The sequence below is a fragment of the Aquarana catesbeiana genome, linkage group LG01 (genome assembly GCF_042186555.1).
Source record: "Aquarana catesbeiana isolate 2022-GZ linkage group LG01, ASM4218655v1, whole genome shotgun sequence".
NCBI classification, from domain to species: domain Eukaryota; kingdom Metazoa; phylum Chordata; class Amphibia; order Anura; family Ranidae; genus Aquarana; species Aquarana catesbeiana.
This window is the reverse complement of record NC_133324.1, coordinates 838215528-838234721: the sequence shown is the minus strand read 5'-3', so window position 1 is coordinate 838234721 and position 19194 is coordinate 838215528.

Here is a 19194-nt window from a genome sequence, read left to right as displayed (position 1 = left end):
TAAGTCAGTGTATATTATTTAGTCTGTGTGAAAATTTTACAGTCTAAAACTATGATATGTATATTTGAAAATTGATCAATCCTGATCTACTGATTGCCAATCTCATTTATTATGGCCCTCAAATACTAAGATAGTACAAATATCCCCCAAATGCAAAGTAGACAGTCCAAGGTATTTAGTAAGAGGCATTGAGAGTTTTTTTGAAGTTGAAGTAATTTTTTTGTCACAATTTTTTGTGTAGCGCATCCCCCATAGGACACGCTGGTGAATACAGATCCCCCACCCTGCACAGGCAGGCACACCGAATTGCCACAGGCACCCTTGAGACAGGAAACAGCCCAGCAACTTTGTTTTTGTGTTTTATTTTGAGGTTATTATAATTAGATGGGGATGGGATGATTACGGGATCTAAAAAGTTTAGAGCAAAGGTAACTTAACCACTTGCTGACCTGCTCACGCCGATATACGTCGGCAAAGTGGTTCATTCCCACGAATCACCTTACAGGTACGTCTGTACCTTTAAAGATGACAGCAGGCAGGCGCACGCCCGCTGCACGGCCGGGAACCCAATGCGTGTGGCCAGCAGGCGCAATTGCCACCAGCCACTCGCAATCGAGTGCACGAGAGCAGGAACAGGGATTTGTGTGTAAACACACAAATCCCTGTTCTGTCAGGAGACATATCGTTTGTTCCTACTAAGTAGGAAAAACAATATGTCTCTTTCTCTAGTCACTTCTATCCCAAACAGTTAGAATACACCCAGGGAACACACATTTAACACTTTGATCACCCCCTAGTGTTAACCCCTTCCCTGCCAGTGACATTTACACAGTGAACAGTTCATTTTTATAGCACTGATCGCTGTATAAGTGTCAATGGTCCCAAAAATGTATCAAAAGTGTCCGATTTGTCCGTTGCAATTTTTTTTTATACCAAAACTATGTAGAAGAATATATATTGGTCTAAACTGAGGAAGAAATGTGTTTTTTTTAAAACATTTTTGGGGATATTTATTATAGCAAATTGTAAAAAATATTGTTTTTTTAAAAAATTGTTGCTCTTTTTTTGTTTATACGCAAAAAATAAAAACCGCAGAGGTGATCAAATACCACCAAAAGAAAGCTCTATTTGTGGTAAAAAAAAAGGACGTCAATTTTGTTTGGGTACAGCATGGCACGACCGTGCAATTGTCAGTTAAAGCGATGCAGCGCCGTATCCCAAAAAATGGCCTGGTCATTAAGCAGCCAAATCTTTCAGTCTGTAAGTGGTTAAATGGAGTGGATACTCTAAGTACCACCTGTTACTCACCCACTCACTAACCTATTGTAAGTGGAGCTCTGTGGCAATAACCTGCATTCAAAGAAGAAAAGGAAACCGTACCAGATAGAGGGTACAGTCCAAAGTACCACATTAATGAGCCTCAGGGGTTTAGTACCCAAATTATGTAGAACACAACTAAACAAAAAGATACAAAAATGTATTCATTACACAAAAGTATAAAAAAAAGTTACAAAAAATACTTGCATAACTTCACCTTCCACCATCTAAAATAGACAATGTTGTCTGAACCAGAAAAGCGTCTAGACATCACTCACGTAACCAAACAGTTGAATAAAATTGAAAAAACTGTATATGGTTCCATCGATAGTTGGATGTAAATCTCACCCATATAGTGGCAATAGGACCAAAGTCAGCCAAGAAGGTCTCCTAAATAGTGTACATTGTCTTTCAAACTACAAATCACCAGATGAATGGAAGTGTGTGGGAGACAGTCTCTCTAAAGAGCCATGATGAAATGAGGCTTGTCAGCTGATGAGTATGGGGTGCCCACTTGACTGGAACAAACTTCTTCAGGCACACTTCAACTATATACACAGTATATGTACACTCCTTTCCTTCCTGCTGCACAATCTTGCTTGCAGATCCACTGTGGTGTCACCCTAGGAAAGTCTTTAGCAAAGGCCTTTTACAAGCAGGGACCGCGGGCCCCCATGCTTGAGAACGATGGGGTGACACCACTAGCACTTTCACTGCACTTCCTTCTGTGGTCACTGGTCCCCGCACCACCTCTTCAGGCTCTGCCAGCCCGCCTGGCTGCAGCAGCCCCTTGCACTAGCCCTCCTAGCTACATCCCACATTCCTCCCAGACTGCACACTCACCAGCCCACCCAGCTGACTTCTCCTGGAGACCTCCTGGACGTGCTCGCCGGCTCCTAATGTCCTCACTCTTGCTCCTGTGCCTCTGGTCAGGACTCTTCTGTGTGTTGTAAGAGGATCCCCCCAGCACCCCAGGCCAGAGGTCACCCCCCCCCAGACTAGGGGGTTACTCTCAAGGGCCACCGACTGCCTCCTCAGCACTCCAGCTTCCACCCGAACTCCACTGCCCCTACTGGCCTGATCCTGAGTATTTAACAGGGGCTTAACCTATGCCAACCCATTTACTGGGGATTGGCTGGGGCCCTTCTCAATACAGCAGGCAGCTCCTTCTTACCTCCCTCCCATTCTTCTGGATGCTTCTCCAAGGTTCCAGCAAGCAGGGTGAGGTACCAGAGGTTCTGCCAAATGAGTCATCCAGCCTCCCTGAGTCACTCACCCTGACCCAGATTCAACCCAACCTGGCTGACTGGTGACAGTATGTAAATATATAGATACAGTGCTCATAAGTTTACATACCCGGCCAGAATTTATGATTTCTTGGCCATTTGTCAGAGAATATGAATGATAACACAAAAACTTTTCTTTCACTCATGCTTAGTGTTTGGCTGAAGCCATTTATTATCAATCAACTGTGTTTACTCTTTTTAAATCATAATAAGAACAGAAACTATCCAAATGACCCTGATCAAATGTTTACATCTTAATACCGTGTATTGCCCCTTTTAACATCAATGACAGCTTGAAGTCTTTTATGGATGAGGCTTTTTATCTGTTCAGATGGTAAAGCTGCCCATTCCTCTTGACAAAAATCCTCCAGTTCCTTTAAAATTCTTGCGCTGTCTTGCATGAACTGCACGTTTGAGATCTCCCCAGAGTGGCTCAATGATATTAAGTTCAGGAGACTAAGATGAAGAATGCAAAGGTCTGTCAGGAGTCCAGAAACTCATTGACTTTTTATACACACACATACACACACACTATTTACAAGCAAACAGGTCACAGATGAGGATGGTTACCTTTAATAGCCATTCAAACCCCTTTGGGTCAACTTGAGTGCATGTTATCAGGCCAAAATCACCAGGGTATGTAAACTTTTGATCAGGGTCATTTGGGTAGTTTCTGTTGCCATTATGATTTAAAAAGAGTAAACACAGTTGATTGATAATAAATGGCTTCAGCCAAACACTAACCATGAGTGAAAGAAATGTGTTTGTTTTATCATTCATATTCTCTGAAAATTGCCAAGAAATCATAAATTCTGCCAGGGTATTTAAACTTATAAGCACAACTGTAATTTTTTTTTTTTTTTTACAATTTTTCTTTTTTACATACTGTCACAAGAGCAGTGTACTGTTACCATGATGACACTGTGCTACTGTGAAGGGGTGATCAGGGATTTTTTTCTTTTATACTGTGATTGCTTGTACAGTGATCAATACTGTAATAAGCAATCTGTAAAACTACTCAAAGGTTTCATTCATGAAACCTTTGTTTACTACACTGTGGCTGTGAGTGGTCACAGCTATTACAGGTACAGAATTGCTGTGATTTGCGCTAGTACCATGTAATAGCTGTGACCAATCACAGCACTCACACAGTAGTAAACAATGGCATCATGAATGACAGGCTTGTTTACTATTGTAATTGTGATGCTGTGATTGGTTTACAGTGATCACTTGGTTCCAGGGCCACTCACAGTGGTCTGGTACAATGATTGGTGAACAGCTGTGTCCGGTATCCCTGTCTTCAGAGAGCACGGGAGGATGTACCGATACATCCAATCACATTGGTGCTGCTCCCATCCAGCTGTATATGTACAGTGGCCAGACAGGAGGCGGTTAAAGGAATACTTTGGTCTTGAACATAACATCAATAATTAATACATAAAACCATAACACCCATGAACTCTTGCTGTTCAGTGCTATCTAAACTTGTTTTCCGCTAATGCGAGGGGTGCCTTTTCACTCCCCCCCGGGTCTCACAGCTCTTGTGGGAGAATGAAACCTATGCTTATTAAAAGATGTCTTCTTTCCCAAATTATACCTATTGCATAGTGTTTAGCCCCTAGGGCTCTAAAGTGTTTATGTTGTCCTACAACATTTTTTGATGGTAAAAAAAAATTGGCTCTTTCATTCATGCTAGTACATTCAGGCATGGACTGGTGTTGGCCTCGGCATGTCCACAGACGTCTTCTCTAAATAGACTCCTCCCCCAGGTTTTGACGACTGGAGTCTATTTTGAATGGATCTTCCTTTTCTCACCTCTTCCCTAACCTCTTTCTTTCCCTCACCCTATCCCTATTCCTTTACTCTTTCCTCATAAAGCCAGTTGGATGCCTCACTGCCAATATGTAACCCCCTGCTCTCTAGTAATACACTTAGTTTTGTTCATGTTTGTAATGACTCATTCGTTGTTAAGGATGCGGCGGCCGGCTTCCCAGCCACACTCCTTAACAACATATTGAGTGTGCGCTCGGCAGGCGAATGTCCTGCCAAACACACTGAAAATTCAGCGATGTTCGGGCTGAACTTTTGCTCGGCCCGGATAGTTCGCCCAACACTATTTGTCACCTTCCCATTTTTACCTCTGTTTTACTTTCTTCCCTTTTCAGAGGCTCAGCCGTGCGCTCATACTTCTAAGTTAGCCAAGTAGATCTTCCTTTTTTACTCCACCATGACAAGTCATAAATTTGCTTCTCTTAATGTGAGGTAGTTGAGTGTTATACAGAAATGTTCCTAAGTACTTTATGACATGCACAGTGAGTTCACGTATTGTTTCTACAGGAGAAACAAAGAAAAGTGTACATTGTCCATGCCCTCTAAACAGTATGCGAGTTGGTATGTTATCAATACTAGCACTAGTAAATCCAGAGGCATAGCTATAAGACTATATTCTGCTCTGCCATAAGTGAACTTCAGGTTGAGGAAGAAAGATTTATAGCTGCAAAATGCAAATTCTATAACCATCAGTTTACACTATTGAATGTTTATTTACCAAAAAATGGTCAAAGAACCCTTCTTACGAGGTTCCTCTACAAGTTTAGTGACTTTATAGAGGGAGTGACTATTTTATAAAGATGACTTTCATTTAGTGGTGGAACCCATTTTAAATACTGCAGCCACCAAACCATGTACATCTTTAACTCAAGTGCATAGATTGAAATGTCAACTACGTGATTTACAATTGATTGACTTATGACATGTCTTACAACCTAACAACCGGGATTAGACTTGTCATTTGTTCACACACTCCTCATATAGTGGGCTGAATTACACCACACTGCATGCTAAGTTGGCTCCCCAAGGCACATATAGGTTCACAACTGTGGTCGGATCATTTTACTGTCTTCTTTACTGTCACGCTCCACCATACAACCAAACCCTTCTCTTTTTGAAGATCGACAAAGAACGTTTGCAAGACTTGGCATCCTAATTGGCTAAAAAAAAAAAAAAAGCAGTTCCAGACTTCTGAACTGAACCAAACTACAAAGAGTGATTGACCAGTTACTTATCTTCTCACATTCAACAAACATATCTCCTTATCTGCATATTTACACAGAGATTTGATTGTATAGCAGCAAAACCCTTTGACTTTTTTTTTGTTAAAGTGATATTAAAGCTTTGTTTTTTGTTTTGTATTGTTTTATTATAATAATAATCATGTTATACTTACCTGCTCTGTGCAATGGTTTTAACAATTTTTATGGTACAAGTGTATGAATAAAACTAAATCTGAACAGTTTATGTTCTGTTTCTGGTGCTTTCCTTACACATTTAGCAATAAAAACATAACCTAAAGGAAGTTCTAACCTCAAATAAAATGTTTTTACTAATCATGGGCTTTGAGGTCAGATTCACACTGTTGCAATGTAGTAATTTGGCGATGTGGTAGAGTGCTACTGCATGTTATCTGCATTGGTGCACTGCAGTGCCATTTATTCTGAATGACACCTCAACACACTTTTTCCAAGTGCTTGATTGAAGCATCCCTGACTTCTTGCCTATTAGCCTTAGGTGAAGTGCTGACAAACCATTGTCAGGCTGTAAGCCTGGCTGTACATATTGCATAAATTGCCTATTAAAGGTATAATTATTGTAATTTTTCTTATTACATTAATATTTTGTTCAAAAAAAGTACATCTTTGTTGCCCTAGAGTCAGCTGTTTGTAAATTTCTTCATATATTCTAAGGACTAGGCAAAATATTTCTCAGTCTTGAGCTATTAGAAGCTTATGGGTGTTTCCCATCAATAGAGATTGTTAGCTGATTTTCTGAGCAAAAACAATTAAGGTTATATGTATTATATGGATAATACAAATAACATTATTACATAAGACTTATGTATTTCAAATTTAAAGTTACAAAACAATAAAAGGACTATAGTATCGCCATAAAGTGGAACTAAAGTCAAAGCGAGTCTCCATAATGCAGAATGCATTTTTCAAAATATAGAAAAAATATACAATAATTGCAGACAGTAGTTTGGCCTCTTCCAGCAATAAGAGGTCAGTGATCCTCCTCATTGCCAGGCCAGTGAAAAATCCTACCACCCATTGATGCCCTATTTAATACCACTTTTCCCCTGAACTAGCATTTGGAAACAATACATGCATTAGGTTAGGTGCTGGAAGCAAGTTTAACGTAATGTAACACTTTTCTTCAAGTGTATCTAAAGTTAAACCTGTGCTTTATATCTTGGTTTTGTTTAGGCCTCATTCACACCTGAGCATTTTCAGGCAGAAAGTTGCGCGATTTTTGCTGCGATTTTGTACAGGTCAACAGGTCACCAATGTAAAAAGCAGAAAAACGTCCAAATCTGCCTAAAAAAAAGTTCCAGAACTTGTTTGAGCTTCAGGCGTTTTGGAGCTTCTGGCTTCAGGTGTTTTGGATTGGAGATGTGAACCATCTCCATAGAGAATAAATAATTTTTTTCCCCTCCATCGTTCCCGGAGTGATCTGTCCTAAGGGGGAGGCCACTGATTCATGGCCACCCCCTCACAATTGCTCCTGGCAAATGAGAAGCTTCCTCTGCTTCTTTAGGGTAAACAGAAGCAGAAGAAGTGATGTCATCTCTCCTCAAGGAGAGAAGACATCTAGAGTGAGTCTGCACCAACACTACACTGACACTAGCACACATAGGCACATAAACTCCCTCTCCAATCACCCTCCAATCACCCCCCCTGCACCCCCTGTCACAGTGACACCAATAGCAGTTTTTATTTTTTTACTGATTACTGCATTGGTGTCATTTGTGACTGTTATAAGTGTTTGGGCAGTTAGTGGTAGGCCTCTTTACGTTTAGGGTACCCCCCTAACCCCCCCTAATAAAGGTTTAACTCCTTGATCACCCTCTGTGCCCGTGTGTCACTAACCCATCTTTTTTCTAATCGCCATATTAGTGTCACAGGTGACGCTAGTTAGCCAGGTAAGTATTTAGGTTCACCGTCAGCTTTTTATAGCGTCAGGTACCCCCATATACTACCTAATAAAGGTTTTAGCCCTCTGATTGCCCCCTAGTTAACACTTTCACCAGTGATCAACGTATAAGTTTTATGGGTGACACTGGTTAGTTAGTTAGTTTTTTATACCCGCCGTTTATTACCCAATAAAGGTTTAACCCCCTGATCGCCCGGTTGGTGATATCGGTTTTGGGGTCAGTTAGGGTTTGCATCGCCCCAGGCAGCGTCAGGTTAGTGCCAGTACTGCTAACACCCAAGCACGCAGCATACACCTCCCTTAGTGGTAAAGTATCTGAACGGATCAATATCTGATCAGATCTATACTAGCGTCCCCAGCAGTTTAGGGTACCCAAAAACACAGTGTTAGCGGGATCAGCCCAGATACCTGCTAGCAACTTCGTTTTGCCCCTCCACCCAGCCCAGCCCAGCCCACCCAAGTGCAGTATCGATCGATCACTGTCACTTACAAAACACTAAACACACATAACTACAGAGTTCGCAGAGTCAGGCCTGATCCCTGTGATCGCTAACAGTTTTTTTGGTAGCGTTTGAATCAGTCGCTAACAGTCAGGAGCTTTTTTACATGTGAGTCTCACTAGTGTACCAGTAAATTTAGAGCCTAAAATGGCAAATCGAAGATACACTGGTGAAGAGGCCTACACATTTCTGAGCATGACAGGTAGTGAAGAACAAGAACCGCAGGGCTCTCCTATGGAGCAGAGAAGTACTAGTGCCGCTCATCCTTCTGGTGAACCGGCAAGCACCAGCAGCCTAGTACACCCTGGTCGTAGTCAAACCAGCACTGCAGTAACTAATGGGGATGTGGCGAGTCCCATAAGTGCAGTTCAAGCTGGTGAGGTGGCAAGCACAAGTGGTGTCCCGCTGCCACCAAGAAAACAAACACAGGCCCGTCACGCCCATAGTGCCCTTCCTGCTGCATTTGCCAATCCTAATTGGGAACCCACCACTTCTACAGCACCCGTACTTCCCCCGTTCACTGGCCAACCTAGCATTCAGGTGGAAACAGTTGATTTTACGTCACTTGATTTTTATTCGCTGTTTTTCACCGAGGATCTCTATAGATCTATTGTGGACCAGAGCAATTTGCATGCTGGTCAATACATCGCCGCTAATCCCCAGTCCTCCCTTGCCAGAGATTGGAAACCAATTACGGTTTCCGAATTTAAGATCTTTCTGGGCCTATCCCTCCTCATGGGCATAACTAAAAAGAGTGAGTTGCGGTCATATTGGTCCACTGACCCAATTCACCATATGCCCGTGTTCTCTGCCTCCATGACCAGGGCACGATACCAGCAGATCTTTCGGTTCATGCATTTCAACAACAATGAACTCTGTCGTCCTCGTGGAGACCCTGGATACGATTGACTCTACAAAATTCGGCCCCTTGTAAACCACTTCAACCAACGTTTTGCAGACTTGTTTACTCCCCATCAAATTGTCTGCGTTGATGAGTCCCTGATTAAGTTTTCTGGCCGTTTGTCTTTCAAACTGTATCTTCCCAGCAAGTGTGCCAGATACGGGGTCAAGATGTATAAGCTCTGTGACAGGTCCACAGGATATACATGTAGTTTTATGGTTTACGAGGGAAAAGATAGTTACATAGAGCCGCCGAACTGCCCAGATTACATAGGGAGTTCTGGCAAGATTGTGTGGGACTTGGTGTCACCCTTATTGGGAAAAGGGTACCATTAGTATGTGGACAGCTATTACACGAGCGTGCCACTTTTTTGTCACTTGTTTGATCATCAGATTGGAGCATGTGGCACCATGCGACCTAATCGCCGGGGCTTACCCCAGAGGCTTGTAGATTCCCGTCTTAGGCTGGGGGAGAGAGCCTGCTTCAAGTGTAATAATTTGCTCGCTGTGAAGTAGAGGGATAATAAGAATGTTTTCGTTCTTACCTCCCTTCATGCAGACACGACGGTCCAAATTCCTATGGTGACTGGTGTTGTGGAGAAACCCCTCTGTGTCCACGAATATAACCTTAATATGGGAGGGGTGGACCTCAACGACCAGTTGTTGGCGCCATACCTAGTTGCCCATAAGGCGAGAACAAAAAAGGGTCTGATTATTTATTTCAATTGGCTTTGCTGAATGCTCATGTGCTATACAGAGCTTCAGGACGTACTGGATCCTTCCTTAAATTCCAGGAAGAGATCGTCAGAGCCCTTCTGTTTCCAGACGGTGCTCCACCTCACCTTCCCAATCCAAATGCGGTAAGCAGGCTGCATGAGAGGCATTTTCCGTATGTCCTCACGAGTACCCCTACCCAACAAGCCCCCCAAAGAAGATGTGTCTGCAGCAAGCGCGGATATAGGCGTGACACCCACTATTATTGTCCCTCCTGTCCTGACAATCCTGGTCTTTGCATTGGTGAATGTTTTGAACACTACCATACACTAGTAGAGTATTAGCATAGGATACAGCACTGCACAGACTAGGACACACTTTCACAGGGTCTCCCAAGATGCCATCGCGTTTTGAGAGACCACAGTTACAGATACAAAAAAAAAAAGTGTAAAAAACAAAAAAAAAACCTAAAAAAATATATAGAACAAAAAAAAACAAAAATAGTTGTCGTTTTATTTTTTTCTCTCTCTCTCTCTCTATTCTCTCTCTATTGTTCTGCTCTTTTTTACTGTATTCTATTCTGCAATGTTTTATTGTTATTATGTTTTATCATGTTTGTTTTTCAGGTATGTAATTTTTTTAGGCTTAAGGCCATTCAGCTACAGCGCAGATTTATTCATCTTGACAGCAACAGCGTTTGCTCCCACGATACATAAAGCCGTGACTCCAGCGCTGTAGGAGGTGATTTCAGTTAAAAAAAAAGAGTATATATGCCGAAGCATGGGGGCAGCAGGGGTGGAGGAGCGATTTGCTCCTAACTTTTGCGGGCGGATGCCCCCATGCTTCGGCATATATAAATTTTAGGCACAGATTGCGTTAATAAATGTTTTATTTTTTACAATTTTTTTCGTATTTGCTTTGCAGGTATAGTATGTCTTACTGTTATAGTGTAATGTTACTTTGTTTTATTGTTAACCATCATTTGCTTAGCAGGTATGCCATTCAGCTGCAGCACAGATTTATTTATCTTGACAGCAACAGCGTTCGCTCCCACGATACCCCTAAAGCCGTGACTCAGCGCTGTCGGAGGTGATTTCACCACCACAGTTAAAAAAAAGAGCATATATGCTGAAGCATGGGGGCAGCAGGGATGGAGGAGCGATTTGCTCCTAACTTTTAGGGCGGATGCCCCCATACTTCGGCCTATATTTTTTAGGCCATTCAGCTGCAGCACTGATTTATTTATCTTGACAGCAACAGCATTTTCTCCCACGGTACGTAAAGCTGTGACTCCAGCGCTGTAGGAGGTGATTTCACCACCACAGTTAAAAACAAAATGGTGCATGTATGCCCATCATTAGAAGTGGGTGGATGAAGGGAGGTATTCTAATGGTGGGAATACCCACCGATCAATCTCTTTTTTTCATGCAGCCCACAGGCTGCATGAAAAAAAAAGATTACAATATATGCCCAACAAGGACTAGCAATGTACTGGTATGTTGCTGGACTTTGAGTGGTTAAACCAGAATGATGCCTGCGGGTTTAGGTATCATCCTGGTATCATTCTTTTCAGCCAGTGGTCGGCTTTCATGTAAAAGCAATCCTAGCAGCTAATTAGTCTCTAGACTGCTTTTACAGGCAGTGGGAGGGAATGTCCCCACCTCCCACTGTCTTCCATGGTTTTCTCTGGCTCTCCTGTCCCAACAGGGAACCTGAGAATGCAGCCGGTGGTTCCGCCAGCTGACCATAGAGCTGATCAGAAACCAGAATGGCTCCAATCATCTCTATGGCCTAGGAAACCGAAAGTTACGAGCATTTCATGACTTAGATTCCGCCGGATGTAAACAGCGCCATTGGAAAATTGGGAAAGCATTTTTATCACAACGATCTTGGTGTGGTCAGATGCTTTGAGGGCAGAGGAGAGATCTAGGATCCCTAGATCCCAATTTTTTCAAAAAAGAGTACCTGTCACTAGCTATTGCTATCATAGGAGATATTTACATTTCCTGAGATAACAATAAAAATGATCAAAAAAAAATGAAAAGAACAGTTTAAAAATAAGATAAAAAAGAAAAAAAAAGCACCTCTGTCCCCCCCTGCTCTCGCTCAAAGGCAAACGCAAGCGTCGGTCTGGCGTCAAATGTAAACAGCAATTGCACTATGCATGTAAAGTATCACCGCGAAGGTCAGATCAAAGGCAGTAATTTTAGCAGTAGACCTCCTCTGTAAATCTAAAGTGGTAACCTGTAAAGGCTTTTAACCACTTCCCTACCCAGCCATAGTAATAAGACGTCCACAGATGGGATCTCCCATCCTGGGTGGACGTCATATGACGGCCTGGGCTACCCGGCCGTCTAGGGGGCGCGCGTTGCCCGGGACCCGGTGCATGTGCCCGGCGGCCGCATTGTCCGCCGGGCACCCGCGATTGCCTGTTAACTGGGCCGGACCGTGGATCTGTGTGTCTAAACACACAGATCCATATCCTATCAGTTGAGAGGAGACTGATCTGTGTTCCCAGTACAGAGGAACACCAATCGGTCTCCTCCCCTTGTGCGCCCCCTACAGTTAGAATCACTCCCCTAGGAAACATTTAACTCCTCATCTCCCCCTAGTGGTTAACCCCTTCCCTGCCTGTCACATTTATACAGTAATCAATGCAATTTTATAGCATTGATCGCTGTATAAATGTGAATGGTCCCAAAAACTGTGTCAAAAGTGTCCGATGTGTCCGCTATAATGTTGCAGTCACGAAAAAAAATTGCAATCGCCGCTATTACTAGTAAAAAAAATTAATAAATTAAATAAATAAATTTGTGTTTTTTTCAAAATTGTCGCCCTTCTTTTGTTTATAGCGCAAAAAATAAAAACCACAGAGATGATCAATTACCACCAAAAGAAAGCTCTATTTGTGGGTAAAAAAGGATGTCAATTTTGTTTGGGTACAACATTGCAGGACCGCGCAATTGTCGTTTAAAGTGCGACAGCGCTGAAAACTAAAAATTGGTCTGGGAAGGAAGGGGGTGAAAATGCCCTGTATTGAGCCGGCTTTTAAAAATGTATGTAGTTTGTCGCCACTGCACATTTGTGCGCAATTTTAAAGCATGTCGTGTTTGGTATCCATGTACTCGGCCTAAGATCATCTTTTTTATTCCATCAAACATTTGGGCAATATAGTGTGTTTTAGTTCATTAAAATAAAAAAGTGTGTTTTTTCCCAAAAAAATGCGTTTGAAAAATTGCTGTGCAAATACTTTGTGAAAAAAAAATGTAACACCCACCATTTTAATCTGTAAGGCCTTTGCCTTAAAAAAATATATAATGTTTGGGGGTTCTAAGTAATTTTCTTGCAAAAAAATTTATTTTTTCATGTAAACAAAAAGTGTCAGAAAGGGCTTAGTCTTCAAAGTGGTTAGAAGAGTGGGTGATGTGTGACATAAGCTTCAAAATGTTGTGCATAAAATGCCAGGACAGTTCAAAACCCCCCAAATGACCCCATTTTGGAAAGTAGACACCCCAAGCTATTTGCTGAGAGGCATATAGAGTCCATGAAATATTTTATATTGTGACACAAGTTGCAGGAAAAAGACAATTTTTTCCTTTTTTTTTGTACAAAGTTGTCACTAAATGATAAATTGCTCAAACATGCCATGGGCATATGTGAAATTACACCCCAAAATACATTCTGTTGCTTCTCCTGAGTATGGGGATACCACATGTATGAGACTTTTTGGGAGCCTAGCCGCGTACGGGACCCCGAAAACCAAGCACCGCCTTCAGGCTTTCTAAGGGTGTAAATTTTTGATTTCACTCCTCACTGCCTATCACAGTTTCGGAGGCCATGGAATGCCCAGATGGCACAAACCCCCCCCCAATTTACCCCATTTTGGAAAGTAGACACCCCAAGATATTTGCTGAGAGGTATGGCGAGTATTTTGCAGACCTCGTTTTTTGTCACAAAGTTTTGAAAATTGAAAAAAGAAAAAAAAATTAATTTTTCTTTTCTTTCTTAATTTTCAAAAACAAATGAGAGCTGCAAAATACTCACCATGACTCTCAGCAAATATCTTGGGGTGCTACTTTCCAAAATGGGGTCATTTGTGGAGGTTTATGCTATCTTGGTATTTTATGGCCTTCAAAACTGTGATAGGTAGTGAAGACTGAAATAAAAAATTTACGCCCTTAGAAATCCTGAAGGCGGTGATTGGTTTTCGGGGCCCCCGTACGCAGCTAGGCTCCCAAAAAGTCCCACACATGTGGTATCCCCGTACTCAGGAGAAGCAGCAGAATGTATTTTTGGATGTAATTCCACATATTCCCATTGCATGTTTGAGCAATATATCATTTAGTGACAACTTTGTGCAAAAAAAAAAAAAACAAGTTTGTAATTTTCCCGCAACTTGTGGCAAAATATAAAATATTCCATGGACTCAACATGCCTCTTAGCAAATAGCTTGGGGTGTCTACTTTTCAAAATGGGGTCATTTGGGGGGGGGGGTTGCCATCTTGGCATTTTATGGCCTTCAAAACTGTGATAGGTAGTTAGGAGTGAAATCAAAAATTTACGCCCTTAGAAATCCTGAAGGCGGTGCTTGGATTTCGGGGGCCCCGTACGCGGCTAGGCTCCCAAAAAGTCCCACACATGTGGTATCCCCGTACTCAGGAGAAGCAGCAGAATGTATTTTGGGGTGTAATTCCACATATGCCCATGGCATGTTTGAGAAATATATCATTTAGTGACAACTTTGTGCAAAAGAAAAAAGGTTTGTCATTTTCTCGCAACTTGTAGCAAATATAAAATATTCCATGGACTCAACATGCCTCTCAGCAAATAGCTTAGTGACAACTATTTGTAAAAACATTTTTTTTTTTGTCATTATTCAATCACTTGGGACAAAAAATTTAAATAATCAATGGGCTCAACATGCCTCTCAGCAATTTCCTTGGGGTGTCTACTTTCCAAAATGGGGTCACTGGAGGGGGGGGGGTTGTACTGCCCTGCCATTTTAGCACCTCAAGAAATGAGCTAGGCAGTCATAAACTAAAACCTATGTAAATTCCAGATAATGTACCCTAGTTTGTAGACGCTATAACTTTTGCGCAAACCAATAAATATACGCTTATTGACTTTTTTTTTTACCAAAGACATGTGACTGAATACATTTTGGCCTAAATGTATGACTAAAATTGAGTTTATTGGATTTTTCTTATAATAAAAAGTAGAAATATATCATCAAATATCATCAAAAGAAAGGTCTATTTGTGGGAAAAAAAGGACGCAAATTTAATTTGGGTACAACATTGCATGACCGCGCAATTACCAGTTAAAGCAACGCAGTGCCAAATTGTAAAAAAGTGCTCTGGTCAGGAAGGGGGTAAAACCTTCCGGGGCTGAAGTGGTTAAAGTGGTTCTAAAACCTAAAGGTCTTTTTTTAACTTAATGCACTTCATGCAATAAGGTATAAAAAACCTTCTATGTCACAGAATCCCCACCCCCAGCCCCCCTTATACTTACATTAGTCAATTTTCAATCCAGCACTGTGCATAGGAGAGGTGATTCTCTCCCCTCTCTCTCTTTCTCTCTCTCTCTCTCTCTGCTCACTGGGCAGATTGATAGCAGCAGGAGTCATTGGCATCCGCTGTTGTCAATTAAAATCCTGTATTGGGGGAGTAGGGGGTGAGCGGGGCCGAGCCGCTCTGTCTATGTCAATAGTTGCAAACAGGGTGGCTCAGGAGTGAGCATGGACCCTGCAGGAGCACCAGTGGGGGACCTGAGAAGAGGAGGATCATACATATAACTACCATAACTATCTGAATCGTTCTTAATATCATACTCACATGATCCCCTTTGCAGTAGAATTGGGGGAGGGAAAGTCAGCAATCTGAACACAATCAGGACACTTCTGCTTTGGAAAAGTTTTCTCGTTGGCCTTCCTGGCTTCAGAACTTTCAGGAGTTCAGAAGGTAGGGGCAGAAAAATAAACTCAGTGTTTTGATGCTCTTTCACTATCCAGCCCGAGGCTGGGCACTTTAGTGACAAAGCTATATCCCTTAACTGTTGTAAAGAAAATTAGGTCACTAAACTCTCTAAACTGTCTGATAAAAGTATATACAACGTATATCGCAAGATTGGCTGAATAGAATTACTAATAGTACTTAGCTATATGCTGCAGCTCGACTCAAAAACATTATTCTGAGCATATTAAATCAATCAATATCTCTTTATAAATACTGGAAAACACTATATTAATGAAGACATCAGCTTTAACATACTTATCATTCACATGCTTACACCTTCATAAGCTGAACAGGTTTCCTTTGTCCTATATGATGCATTCCTGGCAGCCTAACAGACTTTTCAATGTTAAGATTCATTGGACTGAACTCTAGAAGAAGGTTAACCCTTTAAGCCAAGGCTGAGTGGAAATAAGAGGATGAATAGTCATTCAGGGTCTTGTCCATAGAGTTGTGTTGAAGCTCAATCTGGTGGTGACAGCTGAAAAGCCTCTGGAGCACTTCCTACGTCTGGATGTAATTTCTGTATATTCACATTCAGCCTGAGCTGTTAGAATGCAGGTGTTTGCTGCTTTATCAGCTCATTCACTAGTATTCCTGGGAAACTTGGCTGTCCTCAGTGCTAGGATCCAATATGCAAGAATACAGATGTGTTATTTCAACAAACTGCTGTGTGATTGTTGGGAGGAAACTGTGTAAAACTCCTCTACTTGATGAAGCAAAAACTTTAGGTCCAAGTAAGGAAAAAAACTTACAGAAGTAGTATATTTTGAGGTTATGAGGTTTCTGAGCAATTAATCTATACAACAGTCCAAGAATTCAGGAACAGGAGCAAAATATTTAAAAACATTGATGATACATTCTTAATATAAATACGTTGTTATTACTACTGAAATGGGCTTACAGCGGTAGTAAACCACAGCATTAAAAAAAAAAAACCTGCAAGGCAATGGCATAATGTGCTAGTATGCATCGTGTACTAGCACATTATGAAACACTTACCTTAGAACAAAGCCCTCCAGCGGTGCATTGTCACCACAGACAGGGCTTCCATCTTCCCCCAGTCTTTCTTCCGAGTTTGCAGGCTCTGGCTGTATGAGTGGCTTACCTGTATAGACTTACTTGTAGGTAAAAAATACCACTTTAAAGTAAGAACATCAGTACTGAAAAAGACATGCACCTATGTTGTACACGTTCAGTCAAAAAGATAGATAAGACAAGGTCTCTGCAATATAGCCTACACAGAAAGAATGTATTACATAAATAATAGCAAGTTGTATTGAATATAGCAAGTCCCATATAATTAGAGTATAATTGGATGAGAAACTATGGAAATCTAAACCAAAAGTGTTGTGTGTCATCTCACATATAGGGATATTAGGAACTAGAAGTACCCTTTGATGTAACAGATCACAAAGGGTATTAGACACTGCAGCCTAAGTACATTGGACCTAAACACATAAGAGCAACTGTTCAAAATCAAGTAGACAGTAGAAGATTCTGTCTGCCACATACCCTTATATTTTTGGGGGTTTTTTGGTCAACCTCTGCGGTCATAGATCAATTTCTATACAGGTGCATTTTATTAATTTCTGCTTTCCTTTGGAGTAAGGTAGGCATCCAGCATTGGATCCATACCTTATCTATCAGCTGCTGGGCAGTAAACATAATCTAACATAAAATGGTAAATTTGCAGATAAATGTTTAATTTGAAAGATTTCAAATTAACCAGCCAAAGGTTTATTTGCCTCCAGTAAGCCTCTATCTGTGGGCAGGGCCATAGATAAGGGGGTACCACCAGTCCTCCTGTATGGGGTCTGGGTCAGCAGGGGGGCCCAGGCAACAGGATGAATAGGATGTGAGCAGGGAGAGTGATTGGTGCGGCGGGGGGACAATTACTGGAACCAATCCCCTGTATGGCTCTCTTTGCAGCAGCTGAATGCTGACTTCTTCTCCTCTCCCTCCCGTTGGCTTTCAGCTGCTGCAGAGAGCCATACAAAGGATTGGTTCCAGTAACTGCCCCCTCCCACAACACACTAACCGTTTCCCCCTGCTGCCCAGGTACTCTCTGTGCCCCCCCTTCCCTTGCAGTGCTGCTGGCTTCCCTCTTCTCCTTCCTGCCAGCAGCTGCAAGCACACAATAGGATCCTTCAAGATTAAAAGTGGAGAAAGGGTCCGGTAAATATGTCATATTTACCAGCCCCTTCCTTTCCTGAATGAACACAGTGAGTGATTGGTACCAGTCACTCACTGTGTTCATTCATAACTGAAGCACTGGCTGAATGGGGCCGTGTGTCAGGTTGTCTGTATGGGCCCCATGTCAGGTTGTCTTTATAGGGCCCCGTGGTTTTTAACAGCAGCCTGGTCTGTGGGTAGGACTAAAGCATGTGAAAAAAGGAGCCAGGGCCCCTTGACACTTAGGGCATAATGGGTTATTGAAAGAAACCATGAACCAGACCGAGACAGAAGTACAGTAAAATCACACTTGTTTATTAATAAAAATAAAAAGGTAAATAGAGTAAGCGTAGTCAAAGCATAGCCAGAGTCCAGTAACTGGATCGGGTAGTCAGCCAAGCCAGAGTTCAGTAACCAGATCGGGTAATCAGCGAAGACAGAGTTCAGTAACCAGATCGGGTAATCAGCCAGGCCAGAAGTCAGGGATCCAAGTAGAGGAACAGCAAGCAGGATAAGGAGCCAGAAGGGATGTCAGCAAAGCCAGTCTTTAAACAGGAACGCAGGAGATGGTTTCTTGTGATGTGACCAAGGCGAAGGCAGGAATTAAGTGAGCTGGAGATCTTTAAGTAGGCGGGACTGATGAGCAGATCCACAACAGCTGGTTAACTGTGGAGAGAGATGAGAGCTGGCTATTAGCCGACAGGCTAATCGGCCAGCTCAGAGAAGGAAGGGCTGAGCCAGCCCTGACAGTACCCCCCTCCTCAACGACCCCTCCCCTTCTTGGGACCACCAGGCTTGAGGGGAAAACGTCTATTTGAAATCACTGAGGAGAGCAGGAGCATGTACGTCCGAGGATGAGAGCCAGGAGCGTTCCTCCGGACCATACCCCTTCCAATGCACCAGGTACTGTATGCGCCCACGGAACCTACGGGAGTCAACAATGGAATGTACCTCATACTCCTCATGGTTCTCAACCTGTATAGGGTGAGGACGTGGCACCGAGGTGGTAAAGCGGTTGCAGACCAATGGTTTCAATAAGGAGACATGAAACACATTTGAGGTGTGCATACTAGGAGGAAGGTCCAACGCATAAGCCACTGGGTTAATCCTGCAAAGGATATGGAAAGGCCCAATAAACAGAGGTGCGAACTTCAGTGAGGGAACACACTGATGACAGCCAGACCCTGTCCCCAACCTAGTAGGAAGGTGTAGGTAGGCGTCTGTGGCCAGCATGGAGTCTGTACCTATCATTAGCATGACGCAAAATCTCCTAGACTGTGCCCAAGTGGAACGAAGACCACG